The sequence below is a fragment of the Bombina bombina genome, chromosome 7, assembly GCF_027579735.1.
Source record: "Bombina bombina isolate aBomBom1 chromosome 7, aBomBom1.pri, whole genome shotgun sequence".
NCBI classification, from domain to species: domain Eukaryota; kingdom Metazoa; phylum Chordata; class Amphibia; order Anura; family Bombinatoridae; genus Bombina; species Bombina bombina.
In genome coordinates, this window is record NC_069505.1 from 7,304,399 (window position 1) to 7,320,942 (window position 16,544).

A 16,544-nucleotide genomic window follows, 5' to 3' on the forward strand; every position below is an offset into this window, starting at 1 on the left:
GGCATCAAGTATTAAATAAAAACTAACCGCCCGCATCAAGTATTAAATAAAAACTAACCGCCCGCATCAAGTATTAAAAAAAAAAAAAACTAACCGCCCACATCAAGTATTAAAAAAAACAAACTAACCGCTGCATCAAGCATTAAAAATAAACTAACCGCCCGCATCAAGTATTAATAAAAACTAACCGCCCGCATCAAGTATTAATAAAAACTAACCGCCCGCATCAAGTATTAAATAAAAACTAACCGCCGGCATCAAGTATTAAATAAAAACTAACCGCCGGCATCAAGTATTAAATAAAAACTAACCGCCCACATCAAGTATTAAAAAAAACAAACTAACCGCCGCATCAAGCATTAAAAATAAACTAACCGCCGAATCAAGTATTAAATAAAAACTAACCGCCCGCATCAAGTATTAATAAAAACTAACCGCCCGCATCAAGTATTAATAAAAACTAACCGCCCGCATCAAGTATTAAAAAAAAAACTAACCGCCCGCATCAAGTATTAATAAAAACTAACCGCCCGCATCAAGTATTAAATAAAAACTAACTGCCCGCATCAAGTATTAAAAAAAACTAACCGCCCGCATCAAGTATTAATAAAAACTAACCGCCCGCATCAAGTATTAAATAAAAACTAACTGCCCGCATCAAGTATTAATAAAAACTAACCGCCCGCATCAAGTATTAAATAAAAACTAACTGCCCGCATCAAGTATTAATAAAAACTAACCGCCCGCATCAAGTATTAAAAAAAAACTAACTGCCCGCATCAAGTATTAATAAAAAACTAACCGCCCGCATCAAGTATTAAATAAAAACTAACTGCCCGCATCAAGTATTAATAAAAACTAACCGCCCGCATCAAGTATTAAAAAAAAACTAACTGCCCGCATCAAGTATTAATAAAAACTAACCGCCCGCATCAAGTATTAAATAAAAACTAACTGCCCGCATCAAGTATTAATAAAAACTAACCGCCCGCATCAAGTATTAAAAAAAAACTAACTGCCCGCATGAAGTATTAATAAAAACTAACTGCCCGCATCAAGTAATAAATAAAAACTAACCGCCCGCATCAAGTATTAATAAAAACTAACCGCCCGCATCAAGTATTAAAAAAAAACTAACCGCCCGCATAAAGTATTAATAAAAACTAACCGCCCGCATCAAGTATTAATAAAAAACTAACCGCCCACATCAAGTATTAATAAAAACTAACTGCCCGCATCAAGTATTAATAAAAACTAACCGCCCGCATCAAGTATTAAAAAAAAACTAACTGCCCGCATCAAGTATTAATAAAAACTAACCGCCCGCATCAAGTATTAAAAAAAAACTAACCGCCCGCATCAAGTATTAAATAAAAACTAACCGCCCGCATCAAGTATTAATAAAAACTAACCGCCCGCATCAAGTATTAATAAAAACTAACCGCCCGCATCAAGTATTAAATAAAAACTAACTGCCCGCATCAAGTATTAATAAAAAACTAACCGCCCGCATCAAGTATTAATAAAAACTAACCGCCCGCATCAAGTATTAATAAAAACTAACCGCCCGCATCAAGTATTAAATAAAAACTAACCGCCCGCATCAAGTATTAATAAAAACTAACTGCCCGCATCAAGTATTAAAAAAAAACTAACTGCCCGCATCAAGTATTAATAAAAACTAACCGCCCGCATCAAGTATTAATAAAAACTAACCGCTCTCATCAAGTATTAAATAAAAACTAACCGCCCGCATCAAGTATTAATAAAAACTAACCGCTCGCATAAAGTATTAAATAAAAACTAACCGCCCGCATAAAGTATTAAAAAAAAACGAACCGCCCGCATCAAGTATTAAATAAAATCTAAACGCCCGCATAAAGTATTAAATAAAACTAACCACCCGCATAAAGTATTAAATGAAAACTAACCGCCCGCATCAAGTATTAAATAAAATCTAAACGCCCGCATAAAGTATTAAATAAAAACTAACCGCCCGCATGAAGTATTAAATAAAAACTAACCGCCGGCATCAAGTATTAAATAAAAACTAACCGCCGGCATCAAGTATTAAATAAAAACTAACCGCCCACATCAAGTATTAAATAAAAACTAACCGCCGGCATCAAGTATTAAATAAAAACTAACCGCCCACATCAAGTATTAAATAAAAACTAACCGCCCACATCAAGTATTAAATCAAAACTAACCGCCCACATCAAGTATTAAATAGAAACTAACCGCCCGCATCAAGTATAAAAAAACAAAAAAAACCACGCCAGCACGAATTATATAATAAAAAAAACTCCTACACAAAGTATTAACACATACATCGCAAACCCCCACATCGCTAAATAATAAAGTAATTAACCCCTTAATCACCTAACCGTCAACCACCCACATCGCAATACACTTAATTACCCTATTAACCCCTAAACCGCAAACCCCCCCAAATTGCAATACACCTAATTATCCTATTAACCCCTAAACCGCCAAAACCCACAACGCAAATGACTATTTAAATAACTAAGCCCCCTAATCTAACACCCCCTAACCTAACACGCCCTTAAATTAACCCAAATTAAATAAACTAATAAATTCTAAAGTTAAAAAAAACAAAAAACAACTAACGACCAGATTCTGAGTTTTGCGGTAAGAGGGGTGCGGTGCTAACTTGCGCGCTATTGTCACCGCTCACTTCCCTACAGCGCTGGTATTACAAGTTTTCATAAACCCGGCGTTAAAAGACAAGAAGTGAGCGTAGAGCAAACTTGTGCTCCATACCGCACTCCAATACCAGCGCTGCTTAAGTCAGCGGTGAGCTGGTTTTACGTGCTCATGCACGATTTCCCCATCAATGGGGAGAGCCGGCTGAAAAAAGCCTAACACCTGCAATAAAGCAGCGTAAAGCTCAGTAACGCAGCCCCATTGATTCCTAACATGAACCCTGAGTCTAAACACCCCTAATCTTACACTTATTAACCCCTAATCTGCCGCCCCCGACATCGCGACATCTACATTTTACTTATTAACCCCTAATCTGCCACCCCCAACATTGCCGACACCTACATTATACTTATTAACCCCTAATATGCCACCTCCAACATCGCCGACACCTACATTATACTTATTAACCCCTAATATGCCGCACCCAACATCGCAGACACCTACATTATACTTATTAACCCCTAATCTGACGCTCCGGACACCGCCGCCACTATAATAAACATATTAACCTCTAAACCGCCACACTTCCGCCTCGCAAACACTAGTTAAATATTATTAACCCCTAATCTGCCGCCCCTAACATCTCCGCCACCTACCTACATTTATTAACCCCTAATCTGCCGCCTCCAACGTCGCCGCCACTATAATAAACATATTAAACCCTAAACCGCCGTACTACCGCATTGCAAACATTAGTTAAATAGTATTAACTCTTAATCTGCCGTCCCTAACATCGCCGCTACTATACTAAAGTTATTAACCCCTAAACCTAAATCTAACCTTAACCCTAACACCTACTAACTTAAATATAATTAAAATAAATCTAACTAAAAATTCCTATCATTACCTAAATAATTCCTATTTAAAACTAAATACTTACCTATAAAATAAACCCTAAGCTAGCTATAATATAACTAATAGTTACATTGTATCTAGCTTAGAGTTTATGTTTATTTCACAGCTAAGTTTGTATTTATTTTAACTAGGTAGAATAGTTACTAAATAGTTATTAACCATTTACTAACTACCTAGCTAAAATAAATACAAATTTACCTGTAAAATAAAACCTAACCTAAGTTACAATTACACCTAACACTACATTTAAATTAATTACCTAAATTAAATACAATTACCTAAATTACAAAAACAAACAAACACTAAATAACAGAAAATAAAAAACAAATTACAGATATTTAAACTAATTACACCTAATCTAATAGCCATAACAAAATAAAAAAAAGCCCCAGGAGATTTGACATTAAATATCTTTTTAACGGTTGTGATATTAGACAAATTCTCAGGAATCCTATTTCATTAGTAGTTTTACTTACGAGCTGTAGGTGGCACTGTTGGCCCATGATTAAAGGGACAGTCTAGTAAAAATGTAACTTTCATGATTCAGAAGGAGCATGTAATTTTAAACAACTTTCCAATCTACTTTTATCATCAATCATATTTGCTTTGTTCTCTAGGTATTCTTTGTTGAAATCTAAACCTAGGTAGCATCACATGCTATTTTCTAAGCCCTTAAAGGTCTCCTCTTATCTCAGTGCATTTGATAGTTTTTTTTACAGCTAGACAGTGCAAGTTCATGTGTGTCATATAGATAACATTGGGCTCACTCCTGAAGAGTTATTTATGACGCAGCACTGATTGGTTAAAATGCAAGTCTGACAAAAGAACTGATATAAGGGGGAAGTTTGCAGAAGTTTAGATACAAGGTAATTACAGAGGTAAAAAGTATATTAATATAACTGAGATAAGGGGCAGTCTGCAGAGGCTTAGATACAAGGTAATTACAGAGGTAAAAAGTATATTAATATAACTGAGATAAGGGGCAGTCTGCAGAGGCTTAGATACAAGGTAATTACAGAGGTAAAAAGTATATTAATATAACTGAGATAAGGGGCAGTCTGCAGAGGCTTAGATACAAGGTAATTACAGAGGTAAAAAGTATATTAATATAACTGAGATAAGGGGAAGTCTGCAGAGACTTAGATACAGGGTAATCACAGAGGTAAAAAGTATATTACTATAACTGAGATAAGGGGAAGTCTGCAGAGGCTTAGATACAATGTAATTACAGAGGTAAAAATAAGGGGCAGTCTGCAGAGGCTTAGATACAAGGTAATCACAGAGGTAAAAAGTATATTAATATAACTGAGATAAGGAGCAGTCTGCAGAGGCTTAAATACAAGGTAATCACAGAGCTAAAACTGAGATAAGGGGCAGTCTGCAGAGGCTTAGATACAAGGTAACCACAGAGGTAAAACTGAGATAAGGGGGCAGTCTGCAGAGGCTTAGATACAGGGTAATCACAGAGGTAAAACTGAGATAAGGGGGCAGTCTGCAGAGGCTTAGATACAAGGTAATCAGAGGTAAAACTGAGATAAGGGGCAGTCTACAGAGGCTTAGATACAAGGTAATCACAGAGGTAAAACTGAGATAAGGGGGCAGTCTGCAGAGGCTTAGATACAAGGTAATCACAGAGGTAAAAAGTATATTAATTTAACTGAGATAAGGGGGCAGTCTGCAGAGGCTTAGATATAAGGTAATCACAGAGGTAAAACTGAGATAAGGGGGCAGTCTGCAGAGGCTTAGATACAGGGCAATCACAGAGGTAAAACTGAGATAAGGGGCAGTCTGCAGAGGCTTAGATACAGGGTAATTACAGAGGTAAAAAGTATATTAATTTAACTGAGATAAGGGGGCAGCCTGCAGAGGCTTAGATATAAGGTAATCACAGAGGTAAAACTGAAATAAGGGGGCAGTCTGCAGAGGCTTAGATACAGGGCAATCACAGAGGTAAAACTGAGATAAGGGGCAGTCTGCAGAGGCTTAGATATAAGATAATTACAGAGGTAAAAAGTATATTAATATAACTGAGATAAGCGGGCAGTCTGCAGAGGCTTAGATACAAGGTAATCACAGAGGTAAAACTAAGATAAAGGGGCAGTCTGCAGAGGCTTAAATACAAGGTAATCACAGAGGTAAAACTGAGATAAGGGGGCAGTCTGCAGAGGCTTAGATACAAGGTAATCACAGAGGTAAAACTGAGATAAGGGGGAAGTCTGCAGAGGCGTAGATACAGGGTAATCACAGAGGTAAAACTGAGATAAGGGGACAGTCTGCAGAGGCTTAGATACAAGGTAATCACAGAGGTTAAACTGAGATAAGGGGCAGTCTGCAGAGGCTTAGATACAGGGTAATCACAGAGGTAAAACTGAGATAAGGGGAGCAGCCTGCAGAGGCTTAGATACAAGGTAATCACAGAGGTAAAACTGAGATAAGGGGCAGTCTGCAGAGGCTTAGATACAAGGTAATCACAGAGGTAAAACTGAGATAAGGGAGCAGTCTGCAGAGGCTTAGATACAAGGTAATCACAGAGGTAAAACTGAGATAAGGGGGTAGTCTGCAGAGGTTTAGATACAAGGTAATCACAGAGGTAAAACTGAGATAAGGGGCAGTCTGCAGAGGCTTAGATACAGGGTAATCACAGAGGTAAAACTGAGATATGGGGGCAGTCTGCAGAGGTTTAGATACAAGGTAATCACAAAGGTAAAACTGAGATAATGGGCAGTCTGCAGAGGCTTAGATACAGGGTAATCACAGAGGTAAAACTGAGATAAGGGGAGCAGCTTGCAGAGGCTTAGATACAGGGTAATCACAGAGGTAAAACTGAGATAAGGAGGCAATCTGCAGAGGCTTAGATACAAGGTAATCACAGAGGTAAAACTGAGATAAGGAGACAGTCTGCAGAGGCTTAGATACAAGGTAATCACAGAGGTAAAACTGAGATAAGGGGCAGTCTGCAGAGGCTTAGATACAAGGTAATCACAGAGGTAAAACTGAGATAAGGGAGCAGTCTGCAGAGGCTGATACAAGGTAATCACAGAGGTAAAACTGAGATAAGGGGACAGTCTGCAGAGGCTTAGATACAAGGTAATCACAGAGGTAAAACTGAGAAAAGGAGGCAGTCTGCAGAGGCTTAGATACAGGGTAATCACAGGGGTAAAACTGAGATAAGGGGCAGTCTGCAGAGGCTTAGATACAAGGTAATCACAGAGGTAAAACTGAGATAAGGGGCAGTCTGCAGAGGCTTAGATACAGGGTAATCACAGAGGTAAAACTGAGATAAGGGGCAGTCTGCAGAGGCTTAGATACAAGGTAATCACAGAGGTAAAACTGAGATAAGGGGGCATTCTGCAGAGGCTTAGATACAAGGTAATCACAGAGGTAAAACTGAGATAAGGGGACAGTCTGCAGAGGCTTAGATACAAGGTAATCACAGAGGTAAAACTGAGATAAGGAGGCAGTCTGCAGAGGCTTAGATACAAGGTAATCACAGAGGTAAAACTGAGATAAGGGGACAGCCTGCAGAGGCTTAGATACAAGGTAATCAGAGGTAAAACTGAGATAAGGGGCAGTCTGCAGAGGCTTAGATACAAGGTAATCACAGAGGTAAAACTGAGATAAGGGGGAAGTCTGCAGAGGCTTAGATACAAGGTAATCACAGAGGTAAAACTGAGATAAGGGGCAGTCTGCAGAGGCTTAGATACAAGGTAATCACAGAGGTAAAACTGAAATAAGGGGGAAGTCTGCAGAGGCTTAGATACAAGGTAATCACAGAGGTAAAACTGAGATAAGGGGACAGCCTGCAGAGGCTTAGATACAAGGTAATCACAGAGGTAAAACTGAGATAAGGGGCAGTCTGCAGAGGCTTAGATACAGGGTAATCACAGAGGTAAAACTGAGATAAGGGGCAGTCTGCAGAGGCTTAGATACAGGGTAATCACAGAGATAAAACTGAAATAATGGGAGCAGCCTGCAGATGCTTAGATACAAGGTAATCAAAGAGGTAAAACTGAGTTAAGGGGGCAGTCTGCAGAGGCTTAGATACAAGGTAATCACAGAGGAAAAACTGAGATAAGGGGCAGCCTGCAGAGGCTTAGATACAAGGTAATCACAGAGGTAAAACTGAGATAAGGGGGCAGTCTGCAGAGGCTTAGATACAAGGTAATCACAGGGGTAAAACTGAGATAAGGGGCAGTCTGCAGAGGCTTAGATACAGGGTAATCACAGAGGTAAAACTGAGATAAGGGGGCAGTCTGCAGAGGTGTGTATACAAGGTAATCACAGAGGTAAAACTGAGATAAGGGGGCAGTCTGCAGAGGCTTAGATACAGGGTAATCACAGAGGTAAAACTGAGATAAGGGAGCAGTCTGCAGAGGCTTAGATACAAGGTAATCACAGAGGTAAAACTGAGATAAGGGGACAGTCTGCAGATGCTTAGATTCAAGGCAATCACAGAGGTAAAACTGAGATAAGGGGGCAGTCTGCAGAGGCTTAGATACAAGGTAATCACAGAGGTAAAATTGAGATAAGGGGCAGTCTGCAGAGGCTTAGATACTAGGTAATCACAGGGGTAAAACTGAGATAAGGGGCAGTCTGCAGAGGCTTAGATACAGGGTAATCACAGAGGTAAAACTGAGATAAGGGGGCAGTCTGCAGAGGCTTAGATACAAGGTAATCACAGAGGTAAAACTGAGATAAGGGTGCAGTCTGCAGAGGCTTATGTAGCAGAGAGGCAGTAGAATCTGTAATATCTTTTTGGTAAGCAGAGGCAAGCAAATAACTACTCTTGGTAATTGTAATAATAACCACTTTCCACCAAGAACTAGACGACACATAGCTTGGGAGTTTTGCCACAATGCTCCCCCAGAACCAAACCGGCATACCCAGTCTGATCCCAATGGATTGGCTTGGGGAGGTCCGGAGGAGTGTTCACAGATCAAGGTTCAAGTTCAGTTTGTCTGGACAACCCGTCAGCGTTGCCGTTTTGCTTCCCAGGTCGGTAATGGATTGTTAAGTCAAACGGCTGCAGCGCCAAACTCCAGCGCAACAGCCGGGCATTGTCTCCGGATACCCTGTTCAGCCACACCAACCGGTTGTGATCTGTGAGCAGGGAAAATTGTTGTCCATATAGATATGGTTGAAGTTTCTTGAGGGCCCACACCACAGCCAGGCATTCCTTTTCGATGGCGGCGTAGCTAACTTCTCGGGGTAACAGTTTCCTGCTTAGGTAGGTCACAGGATGCTTGCCGCCATCAGCCCCGACTTGGCTCAGCACGGCTCCTAATCCAAACATAGAAGCGTCTGTATGGACGAGAAAGCGTTTAGTTGGATCCGGGGCAGCAAGGATAGGGGCATTTACGAGAGCGTTTTTCAGTTCTTAAAATGCTTGTTCACACTCTGGGCTCCAGGTAACAATCTTAGGAAGGTTTTTACGGGTGAGGTCAGTGAGGGGTTTGGCTAGGGTACTATAATTAGGTACGAACTTCCTATAATAGCCTGCGGCACCTAGAAAGGCTAGCACTTGGGTCTTGGTATGGGGAGTGGGCCACTTGGCTACGGCCTCTACCTTGGCCGGCTCGGGCTTCTGCTGCCCGCTACCTACTCAGTGCCCTAGGTACTGGACCTCCGCCATCCCTATATGACATTTGCTAGGCTTAAGGGTTAATCCTGTCTCCCTAATGCGATCTAGGATCGCCCCTATATGGTTAAAATGCTCGTCCCAGGGGCTGCTAAATATAGCTATGTCGTCTAAATAGGCGCATGCGTATTCTTGGGACCCATCCAGTAGCCGATCTACCATTCACTGGAAAGTAGCCGGAGTATTCTTCATCCTGAATGGCATGACCTTGAATTGGTACAGGCCAAACGGGCTGATTTGGGGAGGGCATCCTCGGCTAGTGAGATCTGCCAGTACCCTTTACACGGATCTATGGTGGTGAAGTACTGGCCTCGAGCCATTTTATCCAGTAGCTCATCTATCCGGGGCATAGGGTAGGCGTCAGAGACGGTTTTATCATTAAGTTTCCGGTAGTCTACGCAGAAGCGGGTCGTGCCGTCCCGCTTCGGCTCTAGAACTACCGGCGAGGCCTAGGGGCTGTCCGAGTGCTCAATCACTCCTAACTGTAGCATCTCTTCAATCTCCTTCCGCATATGTTCTCTCACCGATTCTGGTATGCGGTAAGGAGTTTAACGCATGGGGAGGTGACCTGGGGTTTCTACCCTATGGGTGGCCAGTTGGGTATATCCAGGCACGTTGGAGAACATGTCTCTCTTTTCCTGCAGTAGCTCTGCTATTTGAGCTCGTTCCCGAGGACTTAACCGCTCAACCAATTGTACCTCTCCCAGACCTTCGTTCCGGTTCTTCATTCCTAGGAGGTCGGGAAGAGGTAAACTGTCTGCGTCGTCCGCGGCAGGGGCGCAAATAGCATTCACCTCCTCTGCGCGTTCATGGTACGGCTTCAACATATTTACATGGAGCATGCGTCTACCGCCTGCTCCAGTACATGGGCCGATCACATAGGTGGTGTCACAGATTTGTTCCACCACCTTGTATGGGCCCTGCCAGGAGGCCTGCAGTTTATAATTTTTGACCGTCTTTAAGATTAGCACCTTCTGCCCAGTCTGAAAACTGCGGTCCCTGGCGCCCCTATCATACCAACGGCGCTGACGGGTTTGAGCCGCCGAAGGTTGGAGCGGACAGTCTGAGTCAGGGACTCCAGGCACTCCCTAAACTCCAGCACGTATGGTACGATAGGAGTACCGTCACTAGCGACTTCCCCCTCCCAATGCTCTCGGATTAAGTCTAGGGGACCCTGTACCCTCCTTCCGAATAATAATTCAAAGGGAGAGAACCCTGTGGACTCCTGAGGTACCTCCCGGTAGGTGAAAAGCAAATGGGGTAGAAACCGCTCCCAGTTCTTCTGGGTATCTATGAACGTGCGGAGCATCTGTTTTAGTGTTCCATTAAACCGTTCACAGAGCCCATTAGACTGGGGGTGATAAGCGGAATTTACAATGGGTTTCACCCCACATGCTCTCCACAACCGGTGGGTAATCTCGGCCGTAAACTGGGTGCCCCGGTCCGAAATAAAGTCCCGGGGAAATCCCATGCGGGAGAAGATTTTGATGAGGGCATACGCCACGGTCTCGGCATGAATATTAGCCAGAGCCACCGCCTCGGGATATCGGGTGGCACAATCCACGACCGTGAGTATATACCTCTTCACCGAGGGGCTAGGCTTGGCTAGGGGGCCAATGAGGTCCACCGCCACTTGACTAAAAGGCTCCTCTATTATGGAGAGGGAGTGTAGCTTCGCCTTATATCGGTCTCCTCTTTTCCCTACTCCTTGGCAGGTGTCACATGTCTGGCAATACTGCCTAATATCTTTGGTGATCCCTGGCCAAAAGAAATTCTGAGTTAGGCGGTGCTTCGTCCGACTAACTCCTAGGTGGCCTGACAGCGTAATATCATGGGCAACCCGTAGCAGTTCTCATCTATACCTCTGAGGTACTATTAACTGCTGAACGGACAAGGGAATAGATCCAGCCACTATCTTCTCTGCATACCTGTACAGTAACCCCTTGTCCCAACCGTACCTCTCTCCTTCCAACCCCGCCGGATTCTGGTCTACCTTATCCCTATATACTTGCAACGAGGGGTCAGTGGCCACTTCGCTACCAAACTCTAGTGGAGGGGCCCAAGAGAAATTAGGGGGGTAATTGCTTACCTGAGCCTCAGAGTGATCAGCCAGTGCGTTGGTGCAGGCCTGTTGTCGGGTAACCATGGGCAGTGCTGCTTGTGGGGAGGTTCGGGGGATGCAAACGCTGAAGTCAGCTCCCCTAAGTCGTTGCCCAAAATAACGTCTGCAGGCAAATTTTGCATAAGGCCTACTTCTACGTTCCCCGACCCTGCTCCCCAATCCAAGTATACTTTGGCCGTGGGAATCTTGTAAATGGCTCCCCCGGCCACCCGGACAGCTACACAGTCTCCAGTGAGTTGATTGGTGGAAACTACATGTTGCCGGAGCAAGGTTATGGTGGCCCCAGAGTCACGCAGCCCTTGGACACGTTGGCCCTCTATATAGACCACCTGGCGGTGGCTTTGTAGGTTGTCCGAAGCGGCCTGTACTGGGTTTACCTCATGTAAGATGCCCAAGGGTTCCTCGTGGAAGACTGCGGGTTGGGTCTGTAGTCGGGGCTCGTTCTGGTAGCAGTGTACAGCTGCCCGGTTGTTTGACAAGTTGTTCTGGTTGTTCCAGGTGGATCGGTTCTTGTTCCTGGGACAGTCTCTCTGAATGTGCCCTTGTTGGTTACAAAGATGGCAACGGATAGCTGATCGAGTCTGGTATCGGGGAGGGGGTGGGTGTATTCCCCCTCCAGGACGGGGTAGCAGAGGTGTGGGAGCTGCAGTGGGGGTTGGGGTGACCCCAATACTGGAGCGTTGCTGTGTTCATTGAGCTCTCCGAGCGTCTTGGTATTCGTCGGCCAAGGTCGCTGCGGTATGTACCGTGCACGGTTTTCGATCTCTCAGCCAGTTTTGCAATTCAGTGGACACCCCTTGGAAGAATTGCTCCATCAACAGGAGTTGTAAAAGGTCTTCCAACTGGGTGACTTGGGCTGCCTGCAACCAGCCTTTAGCGGCCCTGGTTAGCCGATGTGCCCACTCAGTGTGGGTATCTTTCTCCAGCTTCTTCAGGTCTCGGAACCGCTGTTGGTATGCCTCCGGGGGTATAGCATACCTAGTCAGGATGGCCTGTTTTACCTTCTGGTAGTCCCTGCTGTCCTCATCTGGTATGGTGCAGTAGGCTTTAGTGGCCCGCCCGGATAACTTGCCAGCCAGTAGGGGAACTTGGTCAGCGGTACTAATATTATGCAGTTGGCATAATCGCTCAAAGTCCTGTAGGTACCCATCGATATCCTCCGTGTCGGTATGATCCTTGAATGCGTGGTAGGGAATCTTAGCTTTCCCTGTACCAGCACTGGAGTGTACTGGTAGCCCCTCTCCGGGTCTCGGGGTGGTTTATTGGGTCACCATCAAGTACTCCTGTACGTCTGCTGATGTCCGTGTCAGGAGCTCCTCCGAATGGGGTAGCGGAAAAAAAGCCAACCGGGTCCGCATCTCTTTTTGGAATTCGGTTTCGTTGTTCACCATGGGTACGTCCGTACCTGCTACCCGGTCTCCCTCCATGAGCTCTGCAATCAGCCTTGCTTTGGTTTTATTGCTGGCAATAATTCCTCTCGCCTCCAGTAATTCCTTCAATGCAGTTCTCTTTAGTCTGGTATAATCTGTCCCCATTCACCGTCCGTTCATATACATCACATGTCCTACGACTTGCTGTGCGGTTTGAATCCCGTCGCTTGCCACCAATTGTAGCAGAGAGGCAGTAGGATCTGTAATATCTTTTTGGCAAGCAGAGACAAGCAAATAACTACTCTTGGTAATTGTAATAATAACCCCTTTCCAGCAAGAACTAGACGACACATAGCTTGGGAGTCAACAACAACTTTTTCTTCAACCGGAAAAACAAACACTTTTTAAAAACAGTCTCCCCTTCAAGGGGTTTCCCAACTGAAACAGCAGGGAGTTTAAACAGTAACATACAGTTTAACATACATTTTAACCATTTGCCTAAATAACAATTCCTGCATAGTTCATAAGTGGCAAGGTTTGCCACAGCTTAGATACAAGGTAATCACAGAAGTAAAACTGAGATAAGGGGGAAGTCTGCAGAGGCTTAGATACAAGGTAATCACAGAGGTAAAACTGAGATAAGGGGGCAGTCTGCAGAGGCTTAGATACAAGGTAATCACAGAGGTAAAACTGAGATAAGGGGGCAGTCTGCAGAGGCTTAGATACAAAGTAATCACAGAGGTAAAACTGAGATAAGGGGCAGTCTGCAAAGGCTTAGATACAAGGTAATCACATAGGTAAAACTGAGATAAGGGGCAGTGTGCAGAGGCTTAGATACAAGGTAATCACAGAGGTAAAACTGAGATAAGGGACAGTCTGCAGAGGCATAGATACAAGGTAATCACAGAGGTAAAACTGAGATAAGGGGGCAGTCTGCAGAGGCTTAGATACATGGTAATCACAGAGGTAAAACTGAGATAAGGGGCAGTCTGCAGAGGCTTAGATAAAGGGTAATCACAGAGGTAAAACTGAGATAAGGGGGCTGTCTGCAGAGGTTTAGATACAAGGTAATCACAGAGGTAAAACTGAGATAATGGGGCAGTGTGCAGAGGCTTGGGTACAAGGTAATCACAGAGGTAAAACTGAGATAAGGGGGCAGTGTGCAGAGGCTTGGGTACAAGGTAATCACAGAGGTAAAAATGAGATAAGGGGGCAGTCTGCAGAGGTTTAGATACAAGGTAATCACAGAGGTAAAACTGAGATAAGGGGCAGTCTGCAGAGGCTTAGATACAAGGTAATCACAGAGGTAAAACTGAGATAAGGGGGCAGTGTGCAGAGGCTTGGGTACAAGGTAATCACAGAGGTAAACCTGAGATAAAGGGGCAGTCTGCAGAGGCTTAGATACAGGGTAATCACAGAGGTAAAACTGAGATAAGGGGGCAGTCTGCAGAGGCTTAGATACAAGGTAATCACAGAGGTAAAACTGAGATAAGGGGCGGTCTGCAGAGGCTTAGATACAAGGTAATCACAGAGGTAAAACTGAGATAAGGGGCACTCTGCAGAGGCTTAGATACAGGGTTATCACAGAGGTAAAACCGATAAGGGGGCAGTCTGCAGAGGCTTAGAAACAAGGTAATCACAGAGGTAAAACTGAGATAAGGGGCACTCTGCAGAGGCTTAGATACAGGGTAATCACAGAGGTAAAACCGATAAGGGGGCAGTCTGCAGAGGCTTAGATACAAGGTAATCACAGAGGTAAAACCGATAAGGGGGCAGTCTGCAGAGGCTTAGATACAGGGTAATCACAGAGGTAAAACTGAGATAAGGGGGCAGTCTGCAGAGGCTTAGATACAGGGTAATCACAGAGGTAAAACTGAGATAAGGGAGCAGTCTGCAGAGGCTGATACAAGGTAATCACAGAGGTAAAACTGAGATAAGGGGGCAGTCTGCAGAGGCTTAGATACAGGGTAATCACAGAGGTAAAACTGAGATAAGGGGGCAGTCTGCAGAGGCTTAGATACAGGGTAATCACACATAGCTTGGGAGTCAACAACAACTTTTTCTTCAACCGGAAAAACAAACACTTTTTAAAAACAGTCTCCCCTTCAAGGGGTTTCCCAACTGAAACAGCAGGGAGTTTAAACAGTAACATACAGTTTAACATACATTTTAACCATTTGCCTAAATAACAATTCCTGCATAGTTCATAAGTGGCAAGGTTTGCCACAGCTTAGATACAAGGTAATCACAGAAGTAAAACTGAGATAAGGGGGAAGTCTGCAGAGGCTTAGATACAAGGTAATCACAGAAGTAAAACTGAGATAAGGGGGCAGTCTGCAGAGGCTTAGATACAAGATTATCACAGAGGTAAAAAGTATATTAATAGAACTGTGTTGGTTATGCAGAACTGGGAAATGGGAAATAAAGTTATTATATTTTTATACAATAACAATTCTGGAGTAGACTGTTCCTTTAAGTATATAACATATTCTTTTTTTTTTATTTTATGGAGGTTGAAAAAGGAAAGGCATACAAAAAGAAAAAGTATACATTGAAATGTCACAATAGGAGCAATTGAAAATGAACAATATATTACTTAACAGTGACAAAATACAATGTAATCTGCCTAATATACAGTACACCTCCCTATGAATAAATTGGACCTCAGGTAGGATTAATCAGGGTATGGAAGGTGGATCTACCGGGGAGATCACTTTTGGATCTTTATTATCAAACCTCATTTTTCCCAATTGTAACTCAAGCTTTATTAACAGTCTATATTTGTATAGGTAACTAGAATGATGAACAATCTTGTTGAGCTTGGGGGAGAAGGATAAGGTCAATGCTATTTTGCTCTTTAAGATATACTCATAAAAAAAGGAGTTAGGGTGCGGTATAGACGAGACAAACCGCGTATTTAACCCTCCTGATATGGGAGGTTTCTTATAGTGGGGGGGGGGAGGTGCTATTTTGTGGGTGGTAAGCAGATTAGTAGTCAAAACGCCATATCTATTTGTAAAGTTTAAAGGGCACCTGGATAATCTGAAAATATATTGGAACAAGCTTGTTAATAGAAGGGCCAATGCTGCACCCTGCATGAGAAGATCAAGATGGTGGTAACCCTGGCGCCGGCTAAGTAGCTCATTTACAAAATTATGATGAGGGAAACTATACATAATAGCAGTAGTGTACGGCAGCCTCCTCTAGTACTGTGAGACCCTCAGGGCATAAGTACAGAAGCCAGGGTGTGTTTACGGGTGGGATGCAGAATATGCAAAAACATAGGTTATTATTGGAGCAACATAAATATTAAGTTTGATTCTATAGCCACACTAAGGCCTCTAGTTATCAACGTGTCTACTTTACCTGCCTTCGTCGGCCCAATACGCCCGCCTAAGCCTACCATCGCCGCAGCGGACCTGAATACGTTCGCCAAAGTTATAAATAAAGCTGTCAAAAAGCCGCGCACCAAGTACGGGGCGATGAGCAGCAGACTGTGATAGTTATCACTCATCCGATCTCGCTGCTCTTCGGCTTTTTTACAGCTTTATTGACAAGCTGTCACTAAGCACCCACACTAACTACACTGTTCTACCCCCTATACCGGCGCCCCCGGAGCCTCCCGCAACTAAATAAAGTTATTAACCCCTAAACCGCCGCTCCCGGAGCCCACCGCCACCTACATTATACCTAGTAACCCCTATCCTGCCCCCCCTATACCGCCGTCACCTATAATAAAGTTATTAAACCCTATCCTGCGGATCCTGGACCTCGCCGCAACTAAATAAATAGTTTAACCCCTAAACCGCCGCTCCCGGACCCTGCCGCAACC